Source organism: Charadrius vociferus, unplaced genomic scaffold (genome assembly GCF_000708025.1).
Source record: "Charadrius vociferus isolate BGI_N301 unplaced genomic scaffold, ASM70802v2 scaffold186, whole genome shotgun sequence".
NCBI classification, from domain to species: Eukaryota; Metazoa; Chordata; class Aves; order Charadriiformes; family Charadriidae; genus Charadrius; species Charadrius vociferus.
The window spans coordinates 1,429,910-1,446,035 of record NW_009648793.1 but is presented as its reverse complement, the minus strand read 5'-3'; the positions used below and the strand labels follow the sequence as shown (position 1 = coordinate 1,446,035).

The 16,126-nt window shown below is 37.7% G+C and overlaps 1 protein-coding gene across 1 annotated transcript in view; it reads left to right on the top strand.

Annotated features, from left to right (window-relative positions):
- ARAP2 (ArfGAP with RhoGAP domain, ankyrin repeat and PH domain 2) overlaps positions 1-16,126 on the top strand; it is a 136,528-nt gene that overhangs the window by 38,766 nt on the left and 81,636 nt on the right. The window lies entirely within an intron of this gene.

Genomic DNA, 16,126 nt, shown 5'->3' with positions numbered 1-16,126 from the left:
GTTGTGTGATGATGAGAGGTGTGATGTTTTTTTCCAGCCGGGGGCTGTAATTCCTTGCCATCAGGTCATAAAGAAGTTCAAAGGCAGATAAAACGACAGCAGTCAGCAGCTCAGTTCCTGCAACACAGGAGTAATTGCAGCCCATTATTACAATTGACTCTCGCTTCTCTCCCCTGAAGGAACTGAGCAACTGCCAATTTACTGGGCTGCAAGAAAACTGATGAGCCAGGAGATGGGGGTCATAACGAAAGTTGAGAAACTGATCAAGGCAAAATTCATTAGTCCTGAGTAGCCATAAGAGAAGAGAAGGAGACAGTGCTGACTGGTCATCACTGATGCCCGGGTAGGAGATGGATTCTGACGTCCAGGTTGGTTGGTTTGTTTCACCTTGCACCTCTGTTTTTCACAAAGAGAAGCGAGGGGGGTTCTAGCATCTTTTGTCTCATTTTGTTTCAAACAAACCAACCATGCAGCAGAGGGTACCATACATCTACAGGTAGATATGACTTATCTAGAAAGGGCTTATTTCACCCTGAATAAATACATCAGCTGTTGCTCTGTGTGTTTTCTGTGAGCTCTGTAATCATTCCTGTGCGTAGGTATTTAGGGGTTTCTCACTTTCCTTCTACAGCTAAAACAGGATGATACATAACTTGCGTCGTCTTTTCTGTTTTATTTAATGCCGGTGTGCAGTTGGTAAAACTTATAAGCCTGATTTGAGGATGATTTTTGGTACTTGCACTTGCTTATGGTAAATATGTACAATTAGCAGTTTAGATGTGAAACCTGTGTGTCTTTATTGGTGTTCTCAGCAGTATATGCTAATGAGGAAATAAAAGGATTACATCTACACAAAGCTCTGTTTTGGAGGCTGTATTTCTTCATCCTTCTCTCATTGATGAGGTATGGAATATCAGAAACATCTCAGTATATGCAGATGGAGCTGTACTGGAGTTTTACAGGGAGAATTAAAAATAAAGGTTAATGGAGTGCACTGTAGGTACAAAACCAGAAGATGTTATCTCATCACAGTTCTGCACGATTCTGTGGTGCTGGCTGTTCAGGTCTTCTAATTGTGCAGGTCTTTCATCCGCAGACCTAAATTTCATTCTCCTATGCTGCAGGCAGATGTATTTTAGAATTAACCTTGAGGCCTGTGCAGATTTTGTTCTAGCTGCCTGTCCTTCTAAATGGAAAACTTAAAAGATGCATTTTCAGTATATACAGGGAGGTTAAAGGAAAGCTGTTGCTTGTAGGATGTAAACACAGATACCTGGGGTGAATCTCGAGCTCTGTGAATGTCAGTTGGAGCTTTGCCATTAATGTCAGAGTTGCCAGTTTTTCATTTTTAGTTCAGTATTTTGTTGCATTCCTGAATTCTTGTTCGTCCTAGTTTCTTAAATGGCATCATCGTTCTGGGAAAATATACCTTCTTCTAACTTCAGTGTTTGCAGCTTGCAGCTGCCCATTCTTGCTAATATAGAAGGATTTTTTTGGAAGATTTTTCTGTTCTCAGAAATCATTGTAGCGTGTTAAAAGCCTCCTCACCTGCAATTGGTACAAAATGCTGCTGCTGCGTTTCTGAATATCCTGAAATGGAGTGATTTTATAATTCTAGTTCAATTTTACTGTTTGTGAGATTTTCTTTTACAGTGTTACCTTGATCAAGCCTTTGAAATTTTGATGCAGCTTCCATGTGATGGGATACACCTGCATACCTTCAGTTGTGCGCCAGAACACCTTTTTCATAGCTGTGCTTTGTTGTGACATGAAATGTGTTCAGTTTGCTCCTGTCTAGGTCAGGATGTTGCTGTTAGATCAGCCTGTAAATCAGTGCTTCACTTTTTTTTGTCTCTTTCCAGGAACAAATTGCCACTGTAGGTGCTGTTCTTTACTAATCTCTGATTTCTAAGGCATCTCGACTTACCTGAACATAGTAATATCTGTATGCTTCCAAATATTTTTATTTTTTATTCTTGCATGATTTTGAAGGCTGTTCTAATAGAACATTGAGGAAACAAATGTGTAAACTTGCAAAATGTGAAAGTTAAGCTTCTATTGCTACATTAATCACAGTTTATTTATGATGTTAGAATAACAGTTTAAGTAGTGATCAGGACCTGTTGCTCCACCACAAGAATGTGCTCTGAAACAGAGTTAACATTGCTGTTGGCAACTTTTGCTTTTTCAGTCTCTCATTAAATTCAAATGAGCAAGATTCATTTCTTTCTTGTGTAAGGAGATGGATGGGAGTGAGAGACCTGAGAATTGAAAAGAATTCAGGAGACAGGTGGAATCATTAAGCTACAAGGGAGCCGTGTGTCTGTAGCTTATTCTGGGTCCTACCAGATCTTCCTGTTTTGTTCATTGTGTGACAACGGGAAGGTCAGTGAAACAAACAGAAGATAAATGTAGAAGTGGTAAATGGAGATAACTTGTTAAAGATCATGTACTTTTTAGTGTTCTTTCTACCATCTCGCTCTCTGTTAATAACACAGGATATGAAGGTTAGAAGGTTGAGAGGACTATGTTGTGGAGTTTTTTTAAGGGTTGGTGTGTGTTTTTTTAACTTTTAATTTGTCATAGTATTTTCTTTAGAGTGTGGTAGTTCTGTATTTGTACAAAAAGTTTATTTTTCTGTTAGATGTTAGCCTGTGTTTCTCATTAGCAGAAAATAATTTCATTGCGAGCCTGAATTTACTTAATTTTTACGTAAAGTGCTTCTAGCTCATAACTTTTGATTTTTGGAAGACGGATATTCATGAAAATTTAGACAGTGTTAATTAAGACAAAGGCATTTTGGTTCAGTAAGGCTATATAAGTTCTAGAACCAATCTTGAAACGTGAGGGTAGTGCAGATGTTTTAGAGCTAGACCCTGGTTTAACTTTTGACTTATCACATATAAGATATGAATAGCTTCTCTGTAATTGCCTGGAGTTATTCTTTGAACTGCGAATGCCTTTGGTTAGATTGTGTAGCTGTGATGATTGCCCTTCTTAGCTATGATCATTGTACAATCAAAATTTTAAAAAATTGCTAAAAACTAATGGCAATGTCTTTTATATTAACTCATAATAGAAATTATTTATGATGGATTTACTAGGATTTTAGTAAACTCTATAAGCATTTAATACTCAAGCTATTTCAGTATTGAAGTGGTGGAAAGTAGATTGCTTATTCGTAAACTGCACTCATGTGAAACTCTCTTTTACATATTTACTTTTATACTAACAGTCTTTTCTTTATGTGGAATCGTTACCCTCATGACAAAAAGCCTAGGCAAAGATGAAAGGGAATAGCTGCTAAGAAGTACCTGTATGTATGTTCATTAGTGATTTTGCTTTATGAAAAATCAAAATATTTTCTGTGTATTCATCAGCTGTTTCCATCATTTTTGTCTCATAAAGACAAACTAGTATGTGTGAATCTAAAGCCAGCCAAAGAATATATTTTCTTTAAAAACAAAATGGACCAAACAAAACCAACCAAACAAAAAAACGCATTCTATTTTTGGTTGAACTAAATGCAAGGAGGATGTCTTCCCAGGAGAGGGAAAGCTGAAATGACTGACTGGGTTAGGAAAGATTCCTGCTTATCAAAAGCTTATCAAAAAGCATTGCTGTTGTCATGGTATCAGCCCGCTCTTGGTCCAGGCACAGAACAATGTATGGCAAAACTGTGGGTGCTGCTGTCCCTTCACTGTTGTAGAATAGTTATTACAGAAGTGGGAAGAATTCACAAATCATAGCTTGGTCTCCTGAGGTTTCTGATTCTAGGCGGTAGTGGGAAGTTGCTGCTTTATACTGGTTTCTAGAAAATGTCTGTACCTGCATGGAGTCGAAGGCACATTCTTCAAAATTATTGTGCATGCATGCACACACTCAAAATATAGTTCTTCTACTAAAGATGTATTTATGTCTTTTATAAAAATGAAATTGACTTTGCTATTTGGGTTCAGATATTTCAAAAGATTCTGAATTTCAAATTTTAAGCAAATCTGAAATTTGGTGGGGTTTAATGTCTCCTTTCTGCTAGATTGAGTATTTCTTAAACAGGTGAGAATTTATACCATCTGACCAAAAGCTTTTGTGTTGGGTCTATGCTTTCCTTAGCTTATTTTCTTTTCTCTTAAATTGAAGATCATAATGTCACTAGTTAAAGTGCAACTTTTCTCTTCGTGGCTCTGTGTCTAAAATCTCCCTAGCTGGAAGAAGTACTGTTAGCACAATTCAGAGCTCTCCATATTTCATTAAAATACTCCTAATAAGATTTTTTGTGTGTGTGTGTGTGTTTTGTTGCAATTTGCTTCATCTCAGAAGGACTATTCCAGTTGATAGGCTCAGAAATGTGAACTGTTGGTTTTATTAACATCAGCAGGGAAATCCCATAGTGATCCACCTATGATAAAATGGGGTATGTTTGGAATTTAGGGTATTCATAAAGTGATAGAAGCTTTTTTTTTTTAAAGATGTGAAAATATCCATCATAGTTAATCCTATTTGGATGGCAATTAAAGAAGTGTTGAAACATTTTCCCTCTCCCCTCCTCTTTTTGACAGTAATTGTCCTTTGAAAATATTTTGAATTTGGCAGATTGCTTGGAGATTAGATTTGTGACTACAAAAAGCTTTGGAAAACTTTCTCTATCAGGAAATGTTATTTTGCTAATACTTAATGAAGGAGAAATTGTGGATTACTTTCACTTGTGAAATATAATGTCATAGAACTAAATTTTATTGTACCAAATTGGGGGGTAGGAAATAAAAGAAAGTTTCTATATAGACAGTGAGGACTAATTGTCTTAGAACTTGACTGCAGTCAGTAAGTAAAAGCATTGTGCTTGGTCAATGATACTTTTTACTGGTCGATGTCATAATTGTTTATCTCCACAGGTAAATTTGGAGGAAAGCAGGAACTCCATTATTTGGAGATTTTCTTGGTCCATTAGGGGATCTGTGCCAGTGGGGGTATCGTACTAGTTTTTTCTGTTGTACAGTGACAACTGTACAAAAAGGTCTATAAAAAGGTTCATCAATTTTGCATAACCACCGTTCTAGATTTTAAAATATCATGAAAAAGTTCACAATCTGTCCTTCCTCTAGGAGTTCAAACACGCTGTTAGCAGTTTGTCAGGACTATGAATATTATAACAAGATCTTTGGTGTGTAAGTAGAGCTTCAGCAAGAAAATTATAAAGATGTGAATTCAGAAAACCGTAACTGTATGTGGTGCTTTTAAAATACATGGATCCTTCTGGTCTCCAGAGAACAGTCTTGATAACTGGAACCCTTTTTGGAAGATTTGTGAAGCAATTCCAAAGAAGAGTCCAGATGGCTACTTAAAATTTCAATAGTAATAGCTATGTTTAAAAATGCCCTTTTATCAACAAGAGATGCTCTGGGTGCTCATTATAGGGAAGTGTTTAAAATTATGTGTGAGTTTGAGATGGTGGCTATAGGGATACCTGTTTCAGCTAGATGGAAAAAAAAAGTTGTAGGCAGGTGGAAGGGATCAAAGAATGAAAGTGAGGAAGATTGAGGAATTTCCAGGTAGTTACAGATTTCATATATGTTAAACTGACATCTCTTTAGGATGAAAATGTGTGAAGCAAGCAGCAAGAAATGAACTCTGACATGGAATGAATTTCCATGTGTTATGAGTTGTGTTTCTTAAGGAACATGATTGTCTCATTTATTATGAGGCAATGTTATATATGGCCACTGGAATAAGAATAAAGGCGAAAGCCTTGAATGTAGGTTACACTTGCTGATGACAGGCTTTAAATTTTACTTAAGTGTTTATTTAGCTGCACTATCTTTATGTCATCTCATGATGTTTCATGAAACGGCAAAATTAAAGACCATAGCCCAGGGAGGCTGCAGTTGCTTCAGCCTCTCTAGATAATAAGATGCTGATTTCTGGATGAGCCTCCATGCTGCAGAGGAGCCCTGCTGGAAGGGAGTCACCATAATTGTTCAAATGTGAGCTTTGTCTGCACTTGTCTTTCACATGGGAGTGTGGGGTTGGTAACAAAGAGAGCAGTTTTGTTGCTTTCTTTGCTTGATACCTGCTATGGTATTTGGGAAGATAGCAAGGCAGGCTTTGTAAGCAGTGTTACCGGCTTGCTTTTGATGCTTGGTTCTGTCTTGTGTGCCTCAGATGTGAGGCTGTTGCTTTCCTAGTATATTGAGTGACAAGAAAAAGAAAGCATGTGCATGCAGAATGGAGTATGGTCTGATTTCCCACTTTCTGTACCTCAGCTGAACTCTGAATTGTAGAATAGTTGAAGAATTCAGACCTTTCAGTATTTTTCTAAAGCAGCAATGCAAATGACTATAGTACCTTTAAGTCATGAACTCTACTTTCCAGTAATAGCTTTAAATTGCTTTGTCTTAAAATGTACAACTTTATGTAGAATTCAATTCCTTGCATTGATGCAACAGCTCACACAAATTGTTTCAGAAATAACGAAAAGGTTATTGGACCGTCACTAAATGGCATGCATACAAATTACTTGTAATAGCAAGGCATGGTTGCAGCATGGATTCCCCCCTCTCCCCCCCTTCCATTTCAGCATGTTTCTGCACAAGTGAGAAACTTGTGAATATTTGGAATTAAAACTTTTCCTGTCTTCTCTGTTGTCATCTTCTTGCTTCATTTTTGAGGACTAAGAAATTGAAGCGATTAATTTATATATGTATGTATTTGTTTGTAGTTGTTGTCCCTGAACATCTGTTTCATTGACTGCTTTGTTTTAATTCACTGTGACCATACACTAATGCCTTTCCTTCTGGGACTAGAGAGGAGGGGAGTGGGGAAACTTAGCGTCCATGTCTTCTCCTCTGACTTACGTTCCTTAAATCTTGTTAAGATCTAAGGTATTCAGTGGCTGCTGTTATGTTGAATTTGATGAAAGCCAAGCATCTATATAGAGGGAAAACTTACTTGGGCTTATGTAGGGAGACAGATGCTCCTGTCATTATCTAAACTTCATTTGGGGGGAAAACTTAGCTAAAAACCTGTGAAAATTCAAAGACGATCTGTGTGAAATAACATCACCACAATTACAGATTCATGTACCCTCTCTAAACATGGGAAAATGGGGCTTATTTCTAAAACCTTAATTTCATCCAGTTAAATCTATGCAATTTAATATTGTGCAGTAGACACTAAAATATGCTATTTTCTTCCACAGGATCACTACCTCAGTCAGTGCATTGTTTACTTGGTAACTATTTGATAATTTTAGTTTATTTTCATGGATTAACCTGTGCCTTTTTATTTCACGCTGTCGAAAAGTGCCTTACAGAAAGAATCATTTGCCAGTAAAGAAATTGTTCTGTGAGGAAATGATCAGTAATTGCTGTGGTTGGCTATTTGAGGAACAATGATTAATTTATTTTTTCATCAGTTCCTGTTAGGTAAAGGAACATGATTGCCTCCTCCATATGACCACACAGTTCCGAGAAACAGAACGAATGATTCAAATATCCATATATTTTGCATTCTCTGTTTTCTCAGTCTTTTATGGGGGGTTGGGAGGGAACAGTTTTATGTCAGACTATACCTACTCAAAATACTACTTTCATGGGTCTTGGCTGAAGTTGCAGTTGCTCAGCAGTTCTGCAACTCAAACCCTAGAGCACTAAGTCAGGTATTAGAAAATAAAAAATGTACAGTGAAATGACTGTATGCTAAGGCTTTTGATATACACTGAGTAGAAATTGGCAAAGGCAAAGATAAGAGCTAACTCTACAGGATAGTATTCAGTCACTTTAATTATGTGATCCTCCTTTTTTTGTATTTTGCAGCCTATACAGGAAGAGGGCTTTCATCTTCCTGTGTTCTAGGTCCATCCCATACAACAATCAAGGCATGGGCCTGATGGTGCATAATCAAGTGATTTAGAATTGTATTGATTCTGCAAAATATACACACATAGCTGCTGAAGTGATGATTATGAATTACTTCTGTAATAAGCGAATATAGACTTTTGTAACTTATATTAAAAGTAACATCTAAGGTTGTAACTACCTTAGAGTGTTGGTCAGGAATGCATTTTTGAAACAAATCTTAGTTGTCTCCACTTCTTATGTGTTGGCTTTCATCACAAAGTATTTGTACTAGATTTCTTTGTAATGTAATGATGCAGAGTGGTGTGAAGCAGGTTGTGCTCCAGTAGCATGTCCAATACACTTTACTGCAAACAAGCCTGCTGCATGGCTCTGACTAGAGCCTAAGTGGCCCTTCTCACCTTTTGATCTCTTCCTTCTTTTTAATCTCCAAAACTATGGATCTCAGGTTGTCATTACAAAATGTTTTGCAATAATCATAGAATCAGAATCACGGAATGCTTTGAGGTGGAACAGACCTTAAAGATCATCTAGTTCCAACCCTCCTGCCATGGGCAGGGACACCTCCCACTAGACAAGGTTGCTGAAAGCCCCATCCAACATGGCCTTGAACACCTCCAGGGATGGGGCATACACAACTTCTGGGCAACCTGTTCCAGTGTCTCACCACCCTCACAGTAAAGAATTTCTTCCTAATATGTAATCTAAGTCTACCCTCTTTCAGTTTAAAACAGTTACCCCTGGTCCTATCACTCCACTCCCTGATCAAGAATCCCTGCCAATCTTTTCTGTAGGCCCTCTTTAGGTACTGGATAGCTGCTATAAGGGTTCCCTGGAGCCTTCTCTTCTCCAGCCTGAACAACCCCAACTCTCTCAGCCTGTTTTCATAGGAGAGGTGCTCCAGCCCTCTGATCATCTTTGTGGCTCTCCCATCTTTGTGGCTTTCCTTTGGACTCACTCCAACAGGTCCATGCCCTTCTTATGTTGGGCACCCCAGAGCTGGATGCAGTATTCCAGGAGGGGTCTCACGAGAGCAGAGTAGAGGGGCAGAATCACCTCCCTCGACCTGCTGGCCACGCTTCTTTTGCTGCAGCCCAGTTGGCTTTCTTGGCTGTGAGTGCGTGTTGTCGGCTCATGTTGAGCTTGAGCTTCTCATTAGGCAACACCCCCTCAAACAATAGCTCGAGTCATTTTCAAGTGGTTCTATTGTGGGATGCAGGAATTTTGCTTAGCTAAGTTAACAACCTAAAATTGATGATTTGACTAACCCACATATCATAATAGATGAGCACGAAGCTACAGAGTTAACATGCACAAACAATTTGAATTCTAGCATCTCCTTGCTCATCAGGGCTTGAGTCAGCAAACTGCATGTTCTTTTAACATCATTTTTTTGTGTGTGTGTAATTATATACTATATGCTTCACTGCAGTTTCATTTTGAGGCCTCATTAGGAAGACTGTAAGAGAAAGTACATATGTCTTTACTCGTGGCAGTTTTTATTCCAATCCGTGATATGTAACTATCGCCTAAAATCTATATTAAAAGACTTGAGGCTGTGATGAGGGACGTAAGTCTCTAAAGATTTGAAAAACCTGATGAAAGGTAACTGGGGAGGCTAAGCCTAAGTGTAGTTTAAAAGGAGAGGAAATCAATATAAATTTGTGGAGAAGAATTAGTATCATCAAAGCAATTTCTGCATTACTAGTCACTGTTTCTCAAACTCTAATACATAAATATATCTTAATTTTTCATTAACATGAAAAGAATTTTTTCCCCACCTTTCTGTCGCAGAAATTAGCCTGCCTTAATAGCTGGAAAGGCTGAAATACATACCTCCAATTAAGGAAGAGAGGAGAGAAACTATGATTGCTTTATCTGAAGGATTCTAGTTACTGGCTTTCAATCTCTCTGGAATAATTTGGTTGTTTGAAGGGAATCAAATGCCATGGGGCTAGAATGAAGGGAAAGTCTACGTCACGTACAGTTGTTAAGGGAATTCTCAGATCTTTCAGAAATAAGTCTTAGTCTAATTGTCACACACTTTGTGAAGTTTCCCCAATGTAAACCTAAAGACCTATTGCAAATAGCAAAGTTAAATTCAAGGAAATGTGTAAGGCCGTATTTTGGAATTCTGATCAGAGATATTGTGATTAAAGGTGAAGAAACTTCTGTGTATAGGCAATAGGACAAGAGTAGTGTAAGAAATATGGATGGGCCCTTTGTAAATTAGTGGTAGAATGGTAAGAAAGATGAATATTTAAAAAAAAGCATGTGTGCATGTATAAATGCACACATATGTGTGTATATATATGTAGTATATTCTTCTTGTTGTATTATCTAATGCTTAACATTACTAGAGTCTTATAATATATGTGTGTGTGCATGCAAACACCCTTGAATACTGCATGATCTCTAGATCAGACAGCCAAAGACAAAAAAAAAAAGGAAAGGGATTGTGAGCTCTTAATTCACAGGAAGGAAACTGATGTGCAGTGAGAATACCCAGGTGACGAAGCAGATTCAGAAAGTGCTGTGCTCCTGGCAGACACCCATACTACTACTGTACTTCAGAGTTCTAGAATTCTGTACTTCAAAATCCACTACAAATATATATTTACATATATATGTATGTGCCTGTGTGTGCCTATGTAGAAACATGTTCTCTTGAAATCATGGCAGCAATTTTCCTTTTTCTCTGCTGTTGCCGTTATCCCCTTAGTTCTCCAGGAAAAAAAAACTGAGATAAAAATATGGACTGATATTTCTAATGTGAATAGAGTTAGTTAACCTTTAAAATAAAATTTGTGGTTTACCCTTACCCCAAATTCTTGGAAATAAACTTAAAATTGTGGTTGGGTTTTTCCAAGGTGTTTTCCTGCAGCAAGTTTTTGTTGTTGTGTTTTCTTTGTTTTTTTTAATCACCTTTATATATTGTGGAAGTGATGTTAAATTCATTAAAGGCAGCACATCCAAATACATTATTATAACTGCTAAGGCAGTTGAGGAAGTTGAGGAGCTGAGGAAGACAAGCAGTAGCTCTAGAACTTCTGTGTTCATCTGAATTTTGGTTTGACCAAACCAACAAGAATGCTAGCCCAAATGTTACTAGTGCAAGACTGAATGGAAGGAGAAAAATAAAAAGAAAGAAAAAGTATTATACTTTCCAGGGAGAAGAAGGGTAGTTTTGTAGAGAAGATCTGTTCATTAACTGAGAGCCACAAGATTCAGCCTCTAATTACAGATTTGTTTAAGGATTCCATAGAGAAATATGCCTGGGCCTGTCTTTTTAAGACAATGTACCAAAAGTTATGTGTTCAGCAACTATGAAAATTGCACTTGTTTAGATGTAGCTGCATGATTTTATTCATACATGTCCTTAAGTTTTCCTTAACCTTGGTGTTTATTTCTGTCTGTAAAAAATGGTGATGTATTGGAAAAGGTATGAGACTAATTTTGAAGCTGCTTGAATTTGGTCCAGAATAGAATGGAAGAAAGGTTGGTAAAACCTGTCTCAGGGTAGCAATTTTGTCCACTGATAAACGCTTTATAGATAGACGTTAAAGGTATGTTTAAAAAAAAAAAAGTTATATAATTTCACAGTTTATATACAGATGACAGGTTTTCATAGGTTATGTCTTTTTCAGACGCGGGTAATGATGACAGCAAGACTCACACGTTATAATCATTCCTCCTTCAGGAAGGAACAACATCTTACCAGAAAGCCAGTACTCATCTCATAGTTAACTACTTTCCAATATTAGTCTTTTTAGTCTTCAGTTAACTACGTTGTTTAGTGAATACTTTTGATCTATTATTTTATTTGTAAAGAATTTGTAGGTTTTTTTAAAAAAGCTCTTATTGTCAACGCATTTTTCAAGCTTTCTTCAAATTAAGCTGGTGTAAATATAGTAATTTAAGACATATCTATATTTTTTAAAAAAACCAAAACAAACAACTCTCAGCTTTCTCTATGCATTTTTGAATCTTCTTAAACTTTTCTTTGTTTTTCAGAAAGTCTAACACAGTTTAATCTATCTGAAACAATGAGCTTTCAGTCTGTAGAAGCGAGACAATTCTTATTCTGAAAAGATACTGCTTGGTCTTGCTGTCAGTACATTTTGTATAGTGCTTGAATGGCCCTATTGTACTCTTGTGCACTCGAAGTGAATGAATTTATCTTTCGAAGTGGAGCATTTCTTTCTTCCCTGTACCAATTCCCACTTCGGTTTCTGAAGGAGAGAACAAGACTGCACTCCTGAAAGCATATAATTCTGAACCTTGAAAATTAGATTCCAGTGTACCTGTCGTTCACAAAACCTGGTTTATGCCAAGTGTTGTACAGTTACTATAAAGAGTTTGTTTGGACCACTACAGAAATAACTTCACTCTAATGTAGCAACAAAATTGGTTAATTTCAGTTCTGAAAAGTATATTTCTCACTTCTAATTTCTTAACCTTTCTGACATTCCTCACACTGAAATTCAGCACTGCAAGTTCCTACGCACTTGCTGAATTTTAGACATGATAGTAGTTATTCTCTGTTCAGTGGGATTGTTCATACGTGGGGTACATGTGCAAATTTTGGAGGGCTGGTGCTCCAGCTAAAGGTAAAGACTTTCAAATTAATGCATTTCATTTCTAGAATGCTTTCTTAGTTCTGCATTGTTAAGTTCAGTACAACAAAGTTTGGTGTCTGTCTTCACAGCCATAAATGTGTGTCATCTTTGGCCTACAGGGTGCTTCCATGCAGCCTGCTGCCTTTTTGCTCCAAGGAAAGTGGGTACAGCTTAGCTGTTTGAAGGCATGAAAAAGAAGAGATGGAAGGAAATGCAGGATAGAGATTTTTCAGGAAGGAATAGTATGGAATAGGTAGATGAATAAAGTTTACATACTGTTTCTTTTCTCTAATGTAATTAAATTCTCAGTTATCAGGAAAAAAAAAACTAGCATACACGCACAAAAGGAACTACTTTTTTGCACAATTAGCGTTTGGGAAATTTATGAAGTAGGATGCTGTGGAGGTCTCAAAGCACAAATTTGTTTGAATTCCTTGAGGATGTGGCTGTCAGTGATTAGCAAGTAGGATGGCTTTGCTGCAACTGTTTACCCAGGGACTTTGTGAGCTGGAAGTCCTTAGATTGCTGGAAGCTTATTTGGGAAGATGAGAATATACCGTTTCTTATTTACATTCTTTTTATGACAGTTGCCAGTAGCAAGTGCTTAAAGGGAAGTGTACTAGGTGAACTTTTGATCTGGCTCAGTATGGTAATTATTATTTCAGTCATCTTCATTACTCATCATTTACCTACAGTAAACTCTAATCTGGACTTCAGAGTATATTGAACTCCTATTAACCATGGCTTCTGGCAGTCATTCAGTTGTTATTTAATAAACAAATAATTCATTGCACTGTTGTTCAGGTACAAGAATTGTCTCATTACCTGCCCTTTAAAAATCAGGACTTCTTAAGGCCAATTATTTGAAATAATTGAATCCAACAAATGAAACCTGTATCCAGTTTACATCTCAGAAATGCAAACCACTTAATTCTAGAAAGTTAAAGTTTGTAGGTTGGTGTGTTGGTTTTTTTTTATTTTGCTCATTTGATTTCATAGAATCATAGAATGGTTTAGGTTGGAAGGTTTAAGATGCTGCTGCTAATAGAAATAAAAATACAGTATTTCTGTATCCTCAATTATTTTTTTTTACACTGTATTTCATGCTTCTGTTTTTCTCACTGGTGATGTCTGACTTTAAAAATGCTTCACTGCTACAGAGCATGCTGTCAAGTTCATACTCAAAAAGACATTGTTTTGCCCACTCCTTTCCCATAGAACTGATCTGTGAGGATGAGTTAGGGACTGTGAAGGCTTCACAGAACTCTGCTCTCTTCTAAGGCAGATGTGTCAGCATGAAAACCATTGATTTATAGGAGACAATGAGGTGGGCACTGAAGATGAGGCAGGAGGATAAACATGTCTAAGTTACAGGATATGAGGGGAGAAAAAAGGTAGAAATCACAGAATCATAGAATGGTTTAGGTTAGAAAGGACCTTGAAGATCATTGAGTTCCAACCCCCCTGCCACGGGCAGGGACACTTCCCTAGACTAGACCAGGTTGCCCAAGGCCACATCCAGCCTGGCCTTGAACACCTCCAGGGATGGGGCCTCAACAACCTCTGTGGGCAACCTGTTCCAGTGCCTTACAACCCTCAGAGTGAAAACTTCTTCCTAATGCTGAATCTAAGTCCTGCCCTCTTCCAGTTTATATCCATTCCCCCTCGTCCTGTGTACTACATGCCCTAGTAAAAAGTCCTTCCCCAGCTCTCCTGTAGGCCCCCTTTAGGTACTGGAAGGCCGCAATAAGATCTCCCCGGAGCCTTTTCTTCTCCAGGCTGAACAGCCCCAACTCTCTCAGCCTCTCCTCACAGGAGAGGTGCTCCAGCCCTCAGATCATCCTCGTGGCTCTCCTCGGGACGTGCTCCAGCAGGTCCATGTCCTTCTTATGTTGGGGACTCCAGAGCTGGACATGGTGCTCCAGGTGGGATCTCACAAGGGTGGAGTAGAGGGGCAGAATCACCTCCCTTGACCTGCTGGCCACAGTTCTTTTGATGCATTTTGATGCCATTCATTGCCGAGCCTGTGTTTGTGCTTGGGATTGCCCCGACCCAGATGTAGGACCTTGCCCTTGGCCTTGTTGAACTACATGAGGCTGTCTTGGGCCCACCTCTCCAGCCTGTCCAGGTCCCTCTGGATGGCATCCCTCCACTCCAGCATGTCTACCTCACCAAACAGCTTGGTATCGTTGGCAAACTTGCTGAGGGTACATTCAACCCCACTGTCCATGTCCAATATATCAAAAAATATATTAGATGAGGAGGTAATTTGTTGAGAAGTTACTACTTTTTATGAGGGTTTGTGCTGAAATCCGTACCTGGGTTCCACACTGTTACTGTCAAAGCTAATGGAAGGTTAAAAAAAAAAAAAAAAATTCTTAATAAGCAGTCTGGCAAGGAAACATTTGCTGACCAATACCACACTATGTTTAATTACTGGAAATGATGGCATTTTAAAAATCTCATTTTAAAATGGGAACTATAATACCTTTTGGGGCATAATTCTCTTCAATGCCTCATGTGATATAATTAGTACTTCCACTTGTGCATAGACCCATATGTGTGTTTTATGTCAGATTTAGCCTTATCAATCATGGCTAAAATAATATTTTTATTTGGCTGTGCCTGAAATAGGGGAATGAAGTGAAAAAGAGTGTTGTGAAGTATCTTCTCCATGTGAGCTTTAATGCTCACAAAATTTGAAAATCTTATGAAGAGAAACTTGTCAGTGATGCAGGTTTAAATATGTATTTACTAGAATAACAATCCCCTCTGCACAGGCAGGTAACTCTGACGCTTTTCCCCTCCAGTGCTCTTATTTTTATCAGCGTGTACCCAACTACTTGTTATGTGAAAATTAACTTAGTGAACATCCTGCAGATGGCAAGATATGTGGGTTTGGCTTTTTGCTTGGTTGACGTAGTTTGTTTTTGTTTCTGATGCAGTTACTTTTCCAAGAAGTATGCTAATATTCCCAGAAATTAACTTGTGGAACTGACTACCATTAGATGAACATCTAAATCAGTTTAAGGAGGAGATACTGATGGTGTTCTAAATAGATCAGAAATAACATATGTGCCTGTTTCCAAAATGCATGCATTTGAGAGAGCCTCACAAGAGCTTACTAAACATTTTATTACCCAACTGTGTTAATGTAAGGTTGATTTTTATTTTAAGTACATCGTTCGGGGGGCAGGGGGGGATAATTTCTCTTGGTTTAAGGCAAAAATGTTTAGCATTTCTAATAATTGAGTCATAGATAACCCTTTGTCTATTTTAGCTGCTGTATAGGACTTTTTTCAGACATATTTGACATGTTTAGTTCATGTAATACATCAGAAGCACGAGCAACCAAAGATTTAAGAAATAATTTTATACAGAATATACTTTATTTTGTTAAAACAGTCTGTTTAAAAGCACGCAAAACTGCTGTCAATGAGAATGATTTAGATGTATAAACATTATTTAGTCACTAAAGCGTAATTTAAGCTAGATGATTCCACAGTTTTGGGTCCACATCTTAATGCAATCTGTTATTTAACCTTTTTTTCCTTCATTAATAGTTACAGTGTGCATTTGTTTTCTCCTACTAACAATCAAGTAAGGTCATTCTAGCAATTAGAAGCATAGTGTTTGGACAAAATTTAGTATAGG